Below are 17,965 nucleotides of genomic sequence, written 5' to 3' on the forward strand. Positions count from 1 at the left end.
TGACAGGTAGCTGAATGGATTGGAAAAATTCTCTATAGTAAAGCCGGCTGGACATCTCCTCTCACCACACCCACCTAACTCACAGACTTACAAAATACATCTTTTTAGCATTGATGAATACTCACAATTAATAGCCTGATTTCCATCACAGTTACAATAGAGGAAGGCTGTCTATCAGAATAATCCAACTTCACTTGAAGCAGTTGCAGACACACAAAACGTTGGGTTATTAATGAGAGCAGCTTGATAATTCCACATGCTGACAGGACAAGAGGAAATCCTTCTTATCATTCGTTAGCAATTGGTGGAACCCTGCTTTCACCATGGTTACAGCACCTTACTACAGCAGCAGGCGATCCACTTTATCGCCATGGCATCCAGAAAGGCTGCAGCAAACCTCATTCAAGGGAGCAACAACAGCGAGCAAGTGCTCACACCCGTAAGCATTTGTAACATCTGTGATCAAAGCACCGGCTGGCCGCTCGGAGAGCACACACTTACCGAAAGCTAGTGTGGCTGGAGCTGGACATGGTCTGGGACTCCCTCTGGACAGTCTGATGAAAGCGGGCTGCCACTAGAAGCAAGAGCTGAAAAGGGCTGTTCCTGGGAACATCGCCTCGAAGAGCCTTCACTGAAATTACAAGCGGGGGTCGCACTCTGTAGCCTGCCAATGGTATCTCACCGTCGTATCCCAGAGGAGTGGTAATGGGTTTGGAGCTACAGCAAATAACAGACACTCTTGACACTGCGATCCTTGCTCTAAGGCCAGTTTCATCTGATGGATTTGCAGAGCAAAATGTAATTTACATAGCCATTAATTTCATATTATCCCCTCCATCGCTGAGCTCTTTTATCCAATTCATTCTATTACAATTGTGTTACTTATTAAGCCGAGAATTGATGTTTGTAATTAATTTTCAGGATTTCACTTATTGGCCAGTTCCTTTCATTCAGACAGGCGGAGACATATTTTTGTTTCACCCTTCCAGCTTCCTAGAAGGACAATAAATTGTGATGTATTGTCTACTACCTCGCAATCTATCCCTTGTTAAATCACGCCACAGTCGGCAGTCCAGTGCTGGTTTCATAAATTATAACCCATTAGGGTATCGACATGCACAGTTCAATGCCGATTATATTGCAGGAGAGCCTGATATTTCTGAATGATCCACTTTGCTTTTCGCATTTAACCTGTCAGTTACAAGACATGATCCAGGTTTGCGTTTTCAAAATACAGTGGATTCCGGTTAATTGGGCTATCGGTTAATCAGGGTAGCTGCTTATTTGGGACAGCTCTGAAAGAACAAAAACTAATCGAGAAAATTGTGGGATTCCCTTCGTTTATTTGGTACACTATGCTGCTCCATTGGGACTGGAGACTGGTGCCGAACATGTTCTAACTAGCGTCCATCGCGCACGCTTGTGAGGCATTTGGACGCTACACCATGTTTGGAGCAAACAGTTTTTAAATAGCTTCAGTTGCGTGTATTGGTGTTCAAAAAGCCATGATTTTTGTTGCTGATAGTTGGTGAGAAATAAGCAGCAAGACAATTCAGAACTGTTTTGCTCGCTGCAGTTTCAAGCATTCAGGCTTGGAGATGCCAGGAACGGTCGGGAGTGAAGATGAAACAATTTCACTACTTCAACAAGATAGGAACTATGAAGAATTTGAAGGTATCAACAGTCACCTTGAATGTCGCAATGAAAATGAAGATCTGGAAAATGCAATCATTGCTAGCACTGTATGAAGCTGGTCCACCATCCAAACTAGGTGCTGATTTTGTTCATTGCATACACTGGGTGAATTCCTCTGAAACTAATGCACAGTTTTATAGTACTGTAGTAATATTGGTAGTGTTCTAACTTGCTCTGTATTTCATTTAAGTATATCATTTGTTACTCAGTTTGTCTTTTTCATACCTTTTAAACTATTTCCATGAAATTTTGGCTGATTGGGGCAGCTGCTTAATTGGGCCAAAACGTACTGGTCCCAATGTGTCCCAATTAACTGGAGTCCCACTGTAGTTGATCTCACAAATTCCACTAATGCACAGTGCAGGCAATATTTACACAATTCTCCAAGATATACTAGGACTGTCACTTTTGTACGAAAATGTATCAACTTCAGCTTTGCTTAGCTGTGGTTCTATTATGTGCTAATGATGGAGGTTTAGTTAATTATGAGGACATGCAAGGTGAGGACAGAGGGGGAAGTGGAGAGAGCAAACTTGCAGGTTCCCACCCCACACCCCATAATCACTTAGCAAGGTTAGGATCAGAATCAGAATGAGGTTTAATACCACCAGCATATTCCGTGAAATTTGTAAATGCAGCAACAGTACAATGCAATACATAATAAACTGTGAATTACAGTATATATACAATCATCATCATCATCATCATCAGGTGCCGTGCTCAGTTTGAGCTTTGACTGCCATGGCCCACACACTCTTGTTTCGGGTCAAGTGGATCAATTCACTGGTATTCATTTCTAATTCTCTGGCTGCTGTCTCCATCATCATTTGTCTTTGTCTTCCTCTTGCTTTCTTCCCTTCAATCTTTCCCATAATTATCATGCATTCTAACTCCTCTTTCCTAATCACATGTCCAATGATATATAATAGTTAAATTAAATAAGTGGTGCAAGAAAACAGAAATAATAATTGTAAGTTAGTGTTCATGGGTTCAATATCCATTTAGAAATCAAATGGCAGAGGGGAGGATGTTGTTCCTGAATCATTGAGCGTTATGTCTTCAGGCTTCCGTATCTCTTCCTGATGGTAGCAATGAGAAGAGTATATGTAGTTACGTTCATTATTAGAATTTGTTTAATGCATCACTCGAATACAGTCAAACTTAAAACCCTGCTCAAGAAATACTTAATCAATCTTTTGTAAATAGCAAAGGTTTTTGGGAGAAATTCACATGCATTTTATCAACAAAGAGAGAGAGAGAGATAGACAAACAAGGAGAGAGAGATAAAGAAATAATCCAAGTTGGAACTTGAATTAGATCGCTCTTGGACGTTCCAAAGACTTTCAGAACCAGGTTGTCTGCTTTTTCAGTTCAGGAGATGAAGACAAATAAACACCCAGAATCAGATTCAGATTCAGCATAGGAAATAACAAAGTAGTGAGGTAGTGTTCATGGGTTCAATGTCCGTTCAGAAATTGGAAGGCAGAGCGGAAGAAAGTGTTCCTGAATCGTTGAGTGTGTGCAGTAAGGTCTCACAACACACTGTTTGAAGGTAATGTGTTTCAAAAATGGCACAAACAAACAATGTGACCAACGGAGAGGTCTTGTTGACAGGTCACAAATCTACTTCTTTTACTACTTCTTCTTTCAAAAATGATTCTGCTACTAATCTGCGTGCGATTGGAACCTGTGATTTCCATTTTGATGGTGTGTTTTCAGGCCAGCTGAGTGGACTGGTGCTTTGCTGCCTCCGAGGGAATTTGATGAGGTTAGGAGCGGAATCTGCATCCTGGAGGCCTGGTGGCCTGCGAGCCTACCATCGACTCCATTGCTTCTATTTGACTGAGGCATCAAGCAAGATTGCAGTCGACAAGGATGAGAGCAAAGGACTGGCATGTGAGCAGCGCCGTCTGCCTGCGTTTGACCAGTCTTCCTCTCTCTCTCACTAGCTACTGTTGGAGGAAAGTGCAGATGTCTTGGGATTCACATTGCAAGGACTGATTGGCGAAGCTGTGGACTCATTTTGGTGGGGGCGGGGCGGGTCTTTGAGGTTCATGTTTCCATGTGTTCCTGGATTCTGGTTACTCCTCTTCTTTGCTGCTTTTGAGCAGTTTGATTGGGGTGATCGATAAGGACTGGGTGCTTCAGCGAAGAATGGCCTTGTATATAAGAACAGCATTGGCTAGGGGCACGGCACTGAATTGAATACAACTGGTTTGAAGTGTGATATTCTCTGTGCTATTCGCTCGCTTTCTGCCATTTGCACAATTTGTTCTTTTATTTTGCACTTTGGGTGTCTGATGTTTTTCTTGGAACAGGTTCCGTGGTATTTCTGTTTCATGGCTGCCTGCGGGACAGCGAATCTCAGAGATGCACTCTGTATGCAGACTTTGATAATAAATTACTTTGAATCATTGAATCTTGTTCTAACTGAGGGTTAAATATTGGCCCAACACTGGGGGATATCTCCACAGCTCTGATATTCATCTGAGAGGACAGTCGGGTGTTAACTTCAGCAGTTATTTCAAAGGGCGCAGCCCTCCCAATGCATTCCACTGAACTGTCAGTCAGATTTTCGACTCTTCCATTAGACCATAACAAATATCCACAGACACCCAAAAGCAAAATAATGCAGCTACTGGACACCTGAAACAAACAGAAAATACTAGATACAATCAGGCAGTATCTATGGAAAGGGAAACAGCAGACATTATTGATGACACTAGCTCTGTTTCTCTATTCACAGACGCTGTCTTGCCTGCTGAATCTTTTGTCATATTTGCTGTCATATCAGGTTGCCAAATGATCCAAAATCAGTTCTGGCACAATATTTGTTTGTTTGTTTATTTATTTATTTATTTGAGTTGTGTTGGCGCATGGCCAAGTGGTTAAGGCGTCGGTCTAGTGATCTGAAGGTCACTAGTTCGAGCCTCAGCTGAGGCAGCGTGTTGTGTCCTTGAGCAAGGCACTTAACCACACATTGCTCTGCGATGACACTGGTGCCAAGCTGTACCGGCCCTAGTGCCCTTCCCTTGGACAACATCAGTGGCGTGGAGAGGGGAGACTTGCAGCATGGGCAACTGCCGGTCTTCCATACAACCTTGCCAGGCCTGCACCCTGGAAACCTTCCAAGGTGCAAATCCATGGTCTCATGAGATTAACAGATGCCTATAAATATATATTTATTTGAGATACAGCGCAGAATAGGCCCTCTGGCCCTTCGAGTCACACTGCCCAACAACCCCCAATTTAACCCCAGCCTAATCATGGGACAATTTACAATGTCCACTTAACCTACCAGCTGGTATGTATTTGAACTGTGGGAGGAAACCCACACGGTCAAGAGAAAACATACAAACTTACCGGCAGCAACGGGAATAGAACCCAGGTTGCTGGTACTGTAAATATCTCCCCAAGTAACTTCAACCTCTTGGTTATACAACCAAGGCAGCTTTAACTGTCTTATCTCCACTCTTTGCAACTCTCAGGACTTCCGGTCAAGATGGTGCCTGCATACAACTTTCCTTTGATTGACATCTTCTGGATAGAATGAAACCATATATCTCATTTCTTTTACGTCTTTTATGTTTCTTTTTCATCTTGAATGTGATTCTGGAACTGTTGGAGCCGGTGATTTGCAGTTTGGTGATCGTTTGGGTGTTCCAGCGGTCTGCAAACTCTGAGAGGATTCCAGGTGGTGACCACAGGCAGTCTGTGGGACAGGGCATCAGCTGATGTTCGATTCCATTTCGCCGATTAAAGTTTCCATCATTCACTGACTAAAGCACAGAGGGAGATTGAAACCCCGAGGCAAATACTAAAGTTTGGAGACTGTTCGGGTGTTTCAGCACTCTGCAGTCTCCGAGAAGATTCTGGGAGGCAGAGGCAGCGTGTGCAAACTTCATGGTGAGAAGGCTGCGGGACAGCTGCAAGGTGTTGTTTGGCTTCATTTCGCCAATTAAAGCTTCCATTGTTCACCGATCAAAGCGACAAGGGAGATTGAAACATCAAGGCAAATGTGGAAGGTGAGCATCGACTGTCTGCGTTTTGATCACTGGGGATCAATCTGCGACATGAGAGGGAAGGGCCTGCCGCTGTGCCCAGAAAATGTTACCCAGGTTTTCTGTGTTTTGGATATGGACTTGGACTGTAGACTTTTTTTTCAGTCTTACAGCTTTTTATATTCTACGTTTTTCACCTGATCTTTCTCATTTTTTTGTGCGCAGGGGTAGGGGATTGGGGGGGGGCCAATGTGCCTGTTCATTTTTTTTTGTGTGGGTGGGTGGGGATTTGTGGGTAGATGATTGTGCTGCCATTCTTTCTCTTTCTTGGTTTCATGGCTATCCGGAGAAAAAGAATTTTAGTGCTGTACACTTTGATAAAAATGAACCTTTGAACCTTTGAAATTCCATACCATAAGAAGCTTCATGTCATGATCTATCCTATAACCAAACTTCTCTCATCTAACTCAGCACCATTTCCCTTTATTTTAATAAAACAACTTGAAACAGATCTACATATTAAAAGCCATTGGACAAATACAAGCCCTCTGAAGTGTGATGTCTATCATACAGGCAAACATACTGCAAACAGCCAATTCAAGTTACATCCTATGAATAGTCTCTTAGAGTAATTATTGTCTTAAGGTTGAGGTTTAAATTATATGAGATCAACTGTACAAGAGATGGAGCGAGACTTCGTGGTACAGGGATGAACAGATATTGCACAGCAATTGATTAGTAAAGCAGTCATTAGCAAGTGCTGAGACTTCCACCAGAAATCACAGACAGCAGCACTGTTTCCTATTGCAGCGAAAGTAGCCAAGTGTACTTTGCAACATTATTAATTTGCGTTCCGTTTCTTCCTTACGCTCTCTATAGGGGCAGGAAGGGCACACGTTAGCTCTCTCACATAACTATTCTAATTAATTGAAACTAATGTACCAGCAAAGGTCCACCTCTGCATTAGTTATACGCCACCGCTCTGTAGTAAAGGTGAAGAAGTCCTTCTCATGGTTATATCAAGGGCATTAGCCTTTGGCTGAACTCTTGCATATTTAATTACACTTATCCCAGATGACCCACCTCACAATCAATCCTTCCACAGCAATTTCATTGTAAGATTCCATCATAAATGAAATCAGTTTCAAGGCTGTATATCCAAATTCACAGAGACATAGAAGCAGAGACACACAAACAAGCATACACTCATACATACAAACACTCACACATACAGTAACTCATCACTTCAAGGTTCAACATATTCTGCATTCAGAAATGTCCTTCTGCACCCTGTCACCTTCCTAATTCAAGTTCAAATTTGGATTCTTTCTTTATCCCCCTCTCTATTTGTCTTTCTCTCTCTGTTCCCTTCGCTCTCTCTGTTGATAAAGAGCATACGAACTTCTTTCAAAAACCTTTGATAATTGAGATACTGACACCTTCCTATCACCTTAAACCAGTCTGACCATTCTCCTCTGACCTCTCTCATTAATAAGACATTTTCCTCCCCATTCCCCCCACCCTGTCTGGCACCAACAAGCATTCTTCAGTCAAAGTCACTTAGATCACATTTCTTCCCCACTCTGATGTTTGGTTTGAACAACAACAGAATTTATTGACCACATCTGCATACTTTTATGCACTAAGTTACTGTCACATGATTGATTGATTACATATTTACATTAATGAGGTGTACCTAACACAGTAGCCTCAACGTATACACAAACACACACACATACATACTCACACTCACACTCTACACTCAAAGTAAATTCCATCTCCAAGACTCTCTTGTAAATATCACCTGGGAGATTTTCTATTGGAGCGTTAAAATACTGGGGCGTACTTTTTATTTCCTTTGGAAGTTTTGATTACTAATCATAAAAGTATCTGGAAAATATCTGCTGGACCCTTAGCAAGGGGAGATTTGATGTGGCTTCCAAGAGTGCAAGCAAGTGTAGAACCATGATTTACAACGAACAATAGATACAAATCACTCTGAGTGCTTGGAGCACACGGCAGGTCCTCAATTTAAAAATCCGAGTTAATTGTATAATCAATACAGTTGGTAATCCATTGGATATCTAGTTGGCATTCAGGAGTTATGGTCAGTCCGGTGTGTCCTTCAAACGATGCTGCGACTCCCCTCCAGTGGAAGCGGAAGAGAGAACACCACTGAAGATCTTTGTGCTCCTCCAAATTTTCAAATGCTCCAAGCATGGCACCTACTGCCTTAACTTTCTCACAATGAAATGGTTAACTATTGTTTAACTTTTGGATTTCCTTTACCAGACCCCTCCACCACTACCCTCTAAAACCTCTTTAACAAGTTTTTGACTCCTTGTACCAGTATCTCTCTCTGTTCCAATGATGGGTTCAGGGTCTGAAATTTGAACTGTTTCTCTTTCCACAGATGTTGCCCAACCTGCTGAGTGTGTGCAACATTTGCTGATTATATCTCTTGTAGTTTGGAATCTATTTATTCTTAACACTTATGAAGCTTCTTGGGACAATTTTCCACATTAAGAGTGCAGCACAAAGATTTCATTGAAAGCAAATGGCAAAATTGGGAATAAAAGCAGTACTGAGGATACTCAAATGATTAGGCAGTATCTGTGAAGAGCAATAAATAGTGTTAATATTTCCTATTTCCAGTATCTGCAGGACTTACTTTTGATCTTCAACTCAAAATGAGGCTTTGCACGCCAAAGTAATTCTGGCATTCAGCTAAAGCCACACACATCTGTTGGAATTATGCTACAGACATTTTGGAATCCTATCATTTTAAAGTCTATTATTGTTCTCTCTGTAATTCTGGTCAATCAGCATTGGGAAATGCTGCACTTGTTTATTGTGCTTTGAAAATATTGTACTCTCATTACTTCAGGCTAAAGACTACAGTGGCCTTATCTTACAAAGTTATTACTGTCATACTCTGATGAGCATCACAGCCTTACTATAATGATGGTACAGTACCATAAGAAGCATAACTTGCAAAGTATATTGTAACAAAAATAGACATAAGGGGGCATATAAGTGGAGGCTATAGCAATCAGATCAAAAGAACTGCAAATTATAAACACAAGAGATTCTGCAGATGCTGGAAATCCTGTGCGACACACACAAAATGTGGAAGAACTCAGCAGGTCAGGCAGCATCTATGGAGAGAAATAAACAATCAACACTTCAGGCCGAGACCCTGAGGGCTGGAAGGGAAGTTAGACTAAGAAGATGGGGGGAATGGGAAGGAGTACAAGATGGCATAGGATAGGTGAAACCAGGTGAAGAGGAAAATGGGTCAGGAGGGAGACGAAGGATGAAGTCATAAAATCGGTGGATGAGGTAAAGAACTGTAGAAGGAGAAATCTGATAGGAGGGAACAGTGGATCATGGAATACAGGGAAGTAGGAAGGACAGAGGTGGGAAGTGATGGGCAGGTGAGGAGAAGAGAAGGGGTGAGAAGAGAACCAGAATGGGGGAATGAAGAAAAAGAGAGATAGGGGAAGAGAGAGAAATTATTGCAAGTTGGAGAATTTGATGTTCATACCATCAGAATGAGGTTACCAAGAATCAATATGAGGTGTTACTCCTCCAACATGCTGGTGGCCTTATTGTAGCAGTAGAGGACACCATGGTCTGATACGTGGGAATAGGAATGGGAAGTCTAAAAGTAGCCAAAAAAACAAAGGGTAGGTAATTTGGACATGAAGCCTTAATACCATTAGTTCTGGGGTGATAGAGACATAGGGCACTATAGAAACAAGCCTTTTGGGCCATCTAATTCATGCTAAACTGTTATTCTGCTTAGTCCCAGCAATCTGGTCCATAACCCTCCATACCCCTCCCATCCATGTACTTATCAAAACTTTTCGTAATGGTTCCAATTAAGTTCACCTCCACCACTCCTGCTGTCAGCTCATTCCACACTTGCATCACCATCTGAGTGAAGAAGTACCTCATCAGGGACTGCAATTTCCGTCCTAGCCTCCCACAAGGTCCAAAAGAACACGTTGCCAGGCCCTAATCCACCCTAATTTGCCTCAAGATAGCAAACATCTCTTCTTCTGTAATGGTCCATGACCTCACTGCTGCTTTGCCTCAGTTCTACAGACTCTGTGTCTGTCTCCTGAGTTAATACAGATGCAAAGAAAGCCATTTTAGATCTGCCTCATCTCTTTTGGCTCCATGCATACATGACCATGCTGATCTTCCAAGTGGACCAACTTTGTCTCTTGCTAACCCTTTGTCCTTAATATATCCGTAGAAGCCCTTGAGATTATCCTTCACCTTGTCTGCCTTATATTAGTCCCCCTGATTTTCCTCTTAAGTGTTCTCTTACATTTATTATACTCAAGTGCCTCATTTGTCCTCTTCTACCTACGCCTGCTCCTCCTTCTTCTTCTTCTTCTTCTTCTGAGCAGGGCATCAATATCCTGTGAAAACCAAGGTTCCCTAAACCTGTCAGCTTTGCCATTTATTCTAACAGGTATGTGCAAACTTCGTACTCTCAATATTGCAGTTTTGAAGGTCTCCCAACTACCAAGCATGTCTTTGCCAGAAAACAACTTATTCCAATCAACATCTGCCAGATCCCTTCTGATACCATCAAAATTGGTCTTTCTCTAATTTAGAATCTCAACCAGACCATCCTGTTCCATAATGATCTTGAAACTAATGGAATTATGTTCACTATCCAAAATGCTCCCCTAGACCTGTCACCTGCCCCGTTTCATTTCATTATAGGAGATCCCAATTCCCACTCTTTTAATTGGGACCTCTATATATTGATTAAGAAAACTTTTCCGAACACATTTGACAAACTCTATCCAATTCTCTCCATTTATACTATGAGAGTCCCAGTCAATATATGGAAAGTTAAAATCACCAATTATCATAATGTTATTTTTCTTGCAACCATCTGCTATCTCTCTACAAATTTTTGCTCTAATTTCCGCTGATCAGTGGGTAGTCTATAATATAATACCAATAATATGGTCATGTCTTTCTTATTCCTTAGTTCCACCCATATAGCTTCAGTGGTCAAGCCATCCAGTCTCCACGTCTCCCCCTTAACAATGCAATGTACTCAACCCAAGATTTCCCTGTCCCTGGCACATGAGAGGCAACATACCATCCGGGAATCTCATTCTCATCCACAGAATATTCTGTCTGTTCCCCTAACCAATGGATTCCCTATCACTGCTGTTCATCTCTTCTTCCCCTTCCCTTCTAAATCACAGAGCCAAGCTTAGTGTCAGAGACCTCGCTGCTGTAGATTTCTTCTGCTAGGTCTTTGCCCTCAACAATATCCAAGACAATATATATGTTATTGAGGGGAATGGCCACAGCAGTTTCCTGCACTGGCTGCCTAACCCCCTTCCCTCTCATGAAGGTCATCCAATTACCTGTGACCTGCACCTTACCTACCTTCATGTCTCCTGTAAATCAGCTCCTAAGTTCACCCAGTTCCAACTGCATCTTCAGTTCCCTAATGCTGTCTTTAAGAAGCAGCAGCTGGATGCACTTCCTGCAGGTGTGGTTGTCAGGCACACTGGAGTTCTACCCAGTCTTACAAATCCCACAATAGGAGCATTCCACCATCCTGACTGTGATTTCCACTGCTCTAATTCTGTAGTAAGAAAGAAACTTACCAGAAACTTACCTTAGCTTCTGTCTCTCCTCGCTAAAGCCTCAACCTCCCCACTCTAACCTTGTTCACTCCAACAATGGCTGCTCCTGCAATGGCCACTCTGCTTAAAACTAACATATTTTTATTGGACCTTACCAATTTCCTAATAAATCAAACAATCTTAAGCCTGCCGAAAGTCCTGACAGGCCCCGTTTCTCTTTTTAAATCTTATGCTCACTCACCACAAGCAATGTCTTGTGTGATCTCAAGCCCCACAAGAGATGTGCAATTTTAAATTCGTTCACCCCACCCCAAGCGGCTGTCTGTTCAACTTTTATGCCCCAGGCTCTAAGATTCCCTCCTAAGGCCTCCTACTAATCTCTCTTCCATCCAAATGTTACTTAAAATCTTCCCCTTTCACCAACTGTTGTCCCATTCACCCCAGAATTGTTCCAGGCTTTTGTCTTCCTAAAGTGCACGGCTCTCATAAATAATTAAATTCTATGCAGGGAAGACCAGTTCATTACTTTCCCCTTGTATAATTTAAAGAGCCTCTTAGCTTAAGCTTACTGAAGTTAATGCTGTCTGACTCTGGGTCTTTAGTGAATAACTAATATACCCAAGCAGTAAATAAAGAATATGATATTCCTTCAGGTCATTGGGTTATGGAACACCAAGGAGCACAAAAAGTGGTTACAGGTACCGATGTTTACATAACAATCACCACATAAATGAGAGGAACACACATAAAAGTTGCTGGTGAACGCAACAGGCCAGGCAGCATCTCTAGGAAGAGGTACAGTCGATGTTTCGGGCCGAGACCCTTCGTCAGGACTAACTGAAAGAACAGCTAGTAAGAGATTTAAAAGTTGGGGGGGGGGGGAGAGGAAGATCCAAAATGATAGGAGAAGACAGGAGGGGGATGGATGGAGCCAAGAGCTGGATAGTTGATTGGCAAAAGGGATATGACAGGATCATGGGACAGGAGGCCTAGAGAGAAAGAAAAGGGGGAGGGGGGAGGAAACCAGAGGATGGGCAAGGGGTATAGTGAGGGGGACAGAGGGAGAAAAAGGAGAGAGAGAAAAAGAATGTGTGTATATAAATAAATAATGGATGGGGTACGAGGGGAAGGTAGGGCATTAGCGGAAGTTTGAGAAGTCAATGTTCATGCCATCAGGTTGGAGGCTACCCAGACGGAATGTAGGGTGTTGTTCCTCCAACCTGAGTGTGATTTTATCTTTACAGTAGAGGAGGCCATGGATAGACATATCAGAATGGGAACGGGACGTGGAATTAAAATGTGTGGCGGAGATATGATAGACATTGAAATTTAACTGCTCCTCGACTTATCATGCTCCTAATCATGTTAGTGTGAGGCGATGTAGTTTGGGAGGTCAAGTATGGGTAAGACATACACCATGAAGAGAAGGGCACTGGGAAGTATTAAGTAATAAGGGATACTGCAGTACCAGTTCAAACATCTCTTACTGTTGCATCACAGATAGGTAAAGTGATGAAGAAAGCATTAGGGATATTGATCTTCATTAGATGGAGCACAGGATACAAAGAGCTTGGAGGTTATGGTACAACTTGAGAAACTTTGATTAGACCACAACGGGAGTACCATGTGCAAGTCTAGTCACCACAGCATAGAGAGGATGTGACTGCAATGGAAATGGACCAGAGACTGAAATGGAGACATCTAATACCAGGTGGTATAGTCTTAAGGTGACAAGTTAGAAGGCTAGAGGAAACCTGGGGACTTCTTTTCACCCAAAAATGGGGGGAGGGACTTATCTGAGAGGGTGGTAGAAATAGACACATATCATTTAGAAATATCTGGAGTACTTGAATCAGAATCAGAGTTTGCATATCATTGACAAATATCTGGAGTATTTTGAATCATCAAAGCATAGAAGGTGACCAAGTGGTGGTCGACAGATTAGTACAGGTAATTGATGGTTGGCATGGACACAGCGGGCCGAAGGGCCTGTTTGCATGCATTTTGCCACTATGACTCCATGGCCATCCATGCAGGCACTCTGTGCTCTTGCCTGATCTCCTTAGTTGGAATTCCTCAGAGAGAAGTAGCCTTGGGATGAGATCAGCTTAAGAGAGACAAGACAGTGGGTTGGGGCAGGGGCTGAATAATAACAATGGAGATCAGGGAAAAACTCGAATGTGATGGCTAAAGAAAATGATGGGAAAGGCTCAAGATTATGAAATGCTACAGACCAACACTGCTATCCAGGAGCTTAACAGGAGAATGAATTCCCAGTGTTTAGAACTACAGTAAAGTGGCCTTTGGTTTCCTTTGTCCTTACTATACTTTTACATCATATATTATAAAATGATTATACACCCAGTGACCACTTTATCAAGTATCTCCTGTACCTAATAAAGTGACCACTGAGTGTATGTTTGTGGTCTTCTACTGTTGTAGCCAATCCACTTCAAGGTTCGATGTGTTGTGCATTCAGGGATGCATTGCTGCACACCACTGTTGTAATGCATGGTAACCTGAGTTACTGTCACCTTCCTGTCAGCTTGAATCAGTCTGGCCGTTCTCCTCTGACCTCTCTCACTAACAAGGTGTTTTCGCCCATAGAGCTGTCACTCACCAGATTTTTTTTGTTTCTGCACCATTCTCTGCAAACCCTGGAGGACGTTGAGTGTGAAAATCCCAGGAGATCAGCAGTCTTTGAGATATTCAAACCATTCTGTCTGGCATCAGTAATCATTCCATAGTCAGAATCACTTAAATCACATTTCTTCCCCATTCTGATGGTTAGTCTGAACAACAGCTGAACCTCTTGACCATGGCTGCATGGGTTTATGCATTGAATTGCTGCCGCATAATTGGCTGATGAGATTTTACATTAATGTGCACGTGTACATGTGTATCTAAACTGGTCAATGACTGCATGATGTATTCTATCTAGTTATGGTACAGTGGTATTCATGATCATACTTAAGCAGCACTTTAATAATTTTAGTGTAATATCAGTCAGTCTTCACAACAATTCCACAGCTCTGAAACATCAATTCCTATTCCATGCCATAATTCCCTGCCCACCTCCACCACCCCTCCTTCAGCCATTCCACAGATGCTCCAGCATCCATGAATCACACAAGTAAAAGAGAAAACCGATTAGTAGAATGAGGTTAATTCTAAGAGGAGGGGAATCAGTGCAGGCAAAGCAAGCAAAGTTCAGGAGAGATTGCTATCAGCCATGGAATTCATGGGTTAACTTTATTCCCCAGGATATTAATGCAATTGTGCGTGGCTCTGGCAGAAGACAGTGACACCTGGCCAGCCAAACCTGACTAATGCCTGCATACCTGTTCTTATCAAATCTCATCTATTGATATCTGTTCATTTTGTAGGGTGGACACTCTGAGCCATGCCAGCATTTATTTCCCATCCCTGATTGCCCTTAAGTAGCTGGCGGTGGGGGGGGGGGGGGGGTGGAATGAGTCATATTCTAGAACCTCTGCTCTCCTTGTATTGAAAGTGCTCCAGCAGTTACTGCTAGAATGGAAGAGAGTTCCAGGACTTAGATGCATCAACAATGAAGAAAAGACGATAATTTCTCAGTTTTAATGCAAGTGCCAATCTCTGTTGCAATGCCAACTGCCAGCATCATTAGCAATCAGCATACCATTATTTAATATGTTCATCGTGTCTAGGTGGAAGCCTTTACTAAAGCAAAATTAAGGACTCAATTTCCAGAAATTCAGCATCGCTATTTATCAAGATTGCAGCATTTTTAATCTTAATATTCAGCAGCAGATTGCTTATGATTTGCATATAGCATCTGTGTTACTGCAGAGCAGATATTGAATTTTAACATGCAAATATAATTTTCCTGTAATCTACCTGGATATTACTGCGAGTAAGCTGCATGAGTAAATCTTTTCGATAGTTTCCGCATTAGTTGTTGTACATGTAGCACATTCAAAAAGTGTTTGCATGGATTTCAATTGGAATTGGTGTACTTAAGTGGGGTGTCTGTGATTTAACATTTAACATACATGTATTAACTTTGAAACTCTAAGCCTTGGAGAACAATGCCTCAGACGAGCAAATCTACAGATGCTGGAACTTCAAGCAACACACATAAAAGTTGCTGGTGAACGCAGCAGGCCAGGCAGCATCTCTAGGAAGAGGTACAGTCGACGTTTCGGGCCGAGACCAATGCCTCGCTTACATCAAGCAGACTTGCAATAGCTGGCCCAGGGAATGCACCAGAATCTTTTAATGGGGCAGTGGGAGACCTTTGATCATCTTGATATGGTGATATTTTTTGTCATGATAGGTTGCTAAAGCCAGACATCAGATATCCAAGTACTTCACACCAGATCCATGCCATGAGTTTATGGACAACCCTTCCAGTCCTCCCAGCTAAAGACCTGAAGGTAAGGCAGATATTGAAGTTCAGCCCTCCAACAGACGGAGGATTGGAGTGGCCTAGAATGGGTCTCTGGTACTCCTGTTCCCATATTTACTGGAATGACTGGCACATTTCCTAGGCACTTTTTTCAAAGAGTATTAGCCTGTTTAAATTTTACATGGCAGCAGCTATATCCTGTGACATCAGCACAAGGAACTCTGAATTGATGATATTCATCTTTCCTGTTCACCACTACAGCACCATACACCTTCTTCTGTTCGGTTAGTCTGTCATACTCAGTTTATCTTGGACCTTGATTTCCGACATACACTGCCCATCAGACTGGAGTTACTTGGGACCAGCTGACACCTGGGAGAGAGGTATAGGTATCTCTGCTCTGGTTAAATCAGCTCCATGACTACCCAATGTCATTACTTTGCACTAATACAAGTATATATAAAAAAACACAGAAGCCATTCACCCCTTTACCCCCATGTTAGCTTTTCAAAAGGAAAATCCAGTTAGCCTGCACTTTTCCCATAAGCCGGCACATTCCACAAGGGATTTGCTTGGATATAAAATTAAATCCTCAGCTAACTATGGACATTCTGAACCTCACCCAAGTTTGAGGACATCAAATGTTTTTGTTACCCAATCCAACCAGAGACATCCAGAATCCCAACCCATCCCACTTGGGGCATGCAGACTGGACACTCTGGGATGCATCTATATTAAGTAATGCGCATATATATATATTCTTGAGCATTAAAGCATTTACTTATAAAATTCCAATCCGGTCCAATCCAAACAAATCCAAAGATTTAAAATATTCTCAAAGATGACTTGTCGATTAGCTAGGCAACTGAGTCCCAGGGGGTTTGAACACACATATAACAGCATGTCACATCATAAGGGTTCCCATCCCCCCTCAGTTCTTTGGCTAAATCTGTTTCATCCTATCACAGATATAACTTCTCCTCACATCTCCACAAAAAATGTATTTTATACTTCAATTAAATTAACCCTTAGGATTCTCGCCAGGTAACAAACAGGTCCCAGTTTTACAAGTTTCCATGAGTTGATTTTGTCCCTAAGTCGCACAATAAGGCAACGTAATTAGAATGTACGGCATCAAAACATACAGTACTGACAAGAAAGAACAACTTCTAAAGTGGAGAATGAGAAGAAACTAGTTCTGCCACTTGTAGGAATGAACATACGCATGCACATTGAACTTCTGTATTGTATGGGAGCTCGTTCATATGTAGGGGTCCATAAGTTGGACGTTCACAACCTATAACTGAATAACAAAAGAGCACATCTAAAAAATTTCACAATCAGTTAACCCATCTCAACTGGAATCTAATTTGCTTTCCACTCTTGTTATAGACTTCTTTTAAAGGATTTAAAAGCATCCAAGAAACTATCTGTTAGAATTGCCTAAAGGTTTTAAGGTGCTTGGAAGTAGGTACAGAGGAGATGTCAGGGGTAAATTTTTTACGCAGAGAGCGGTGAGTGCGTGGAATGGGCTGCCGACAGCGGTGGTGGAGGCGGAAATGATAGGGTCTTTTGAGAGACTCCTGGATGGATACATGGAGCTTAGAAAAATAGCGGGCTATGGGTAAGTCAAGGTAGTTCTAAGATAAGGACATATTTGGCACAGCTTTGTGGGCCAAAGGGCCTGTATTGTGCTGTAGGTTTTCTATGTTTCTATAATGCTAGATTTATTCAATGTCTTGGTGGGTTCACACCTGGAGTACGTGTGTGTTATTCTAGTTACCCTCCCTAAGACAGAATACACCCAAAACAGGAGGTCTGCATCAAAGGTTCATGTGACTTATTCCTGAGAGAGTAGGATTGTCAAATGAGAGATTAATTGACCAGGCTTCTATACACTTGAGTTCAGGAGAATGAGAACGGATTTCACTGAAAAAGAGCAAGAGGCCTCGTTGCTGAATATATTTAAGGAGGAGATGGGCTTCTTGCTACACAAATTATCAAGAAATATGAGTAAAAAGCGGGAACATGGTATTGAACCATGATTGTATTAAATGGTGGATCAGTTCGATGGACTAAATGACCGACTGCTGCCTCTATTACCTATGTCTCTATGTGTCTCATATGGGAAACGTCTTCTGATACATCCCTTCCAGTGAAAGCTGGCACTTCACTGGGGCAGTTTATGTAAAGCATTCACTGGGCCTTTGAATTCCCAAACTGAGAATCATCGATTACAAGCACGTTCC

General features: G+C 42.2%; 1 protein-coding gene across 5 annotated transcripts in view; it reads right to left on the reverse strand.

The window, feature by feature from the left end:
* The window catches only part of sema4ba (sema domain, immunoglobulin domain (Ig), transmembrane domain (TM) and short cytoplasmic domain, (semaphorin) 4Ba), a 455,853-nt gene that overhangs the window by 270,880 nt on the left and 167,008 nt on the right, over nt 1-17,965 (reverse strand). For 3 of the 5 annotated variants that reach the window (XM_072278293.1, XM_072278298.1, XM_072278296.1), the window contains exon 1: nt 502-846. The exons of 1 other annotated variant lie outside the window; for it this stretch is intronic. The gene's annotated coding sequence lies outside the window, so the exon portion shown is untranslated. Of the gene's footprint in view, nt 1-125; nt 236-501; nt 847-17,965 lie in introns of those variants that run through there. One more of the 5 variants, XM_072278299.1, reaches the window with a different exon arrangement.

The sequence above is a fragment of the Mobula birostris genome, chromosome 14 (assembly GCF_030028105.1).
Source record: "Mobula birostris isolate sMobBir1 chromosome 14, sMobBir1.hap1, whole genome shotgun sequence".
NCBI classification, from domain to species: Eukaryota; Metazoa; Chordata; class Chondrichthyes; order Myliobatiformes; family Myliobatidae; genus Mobula; species Mobula birostris.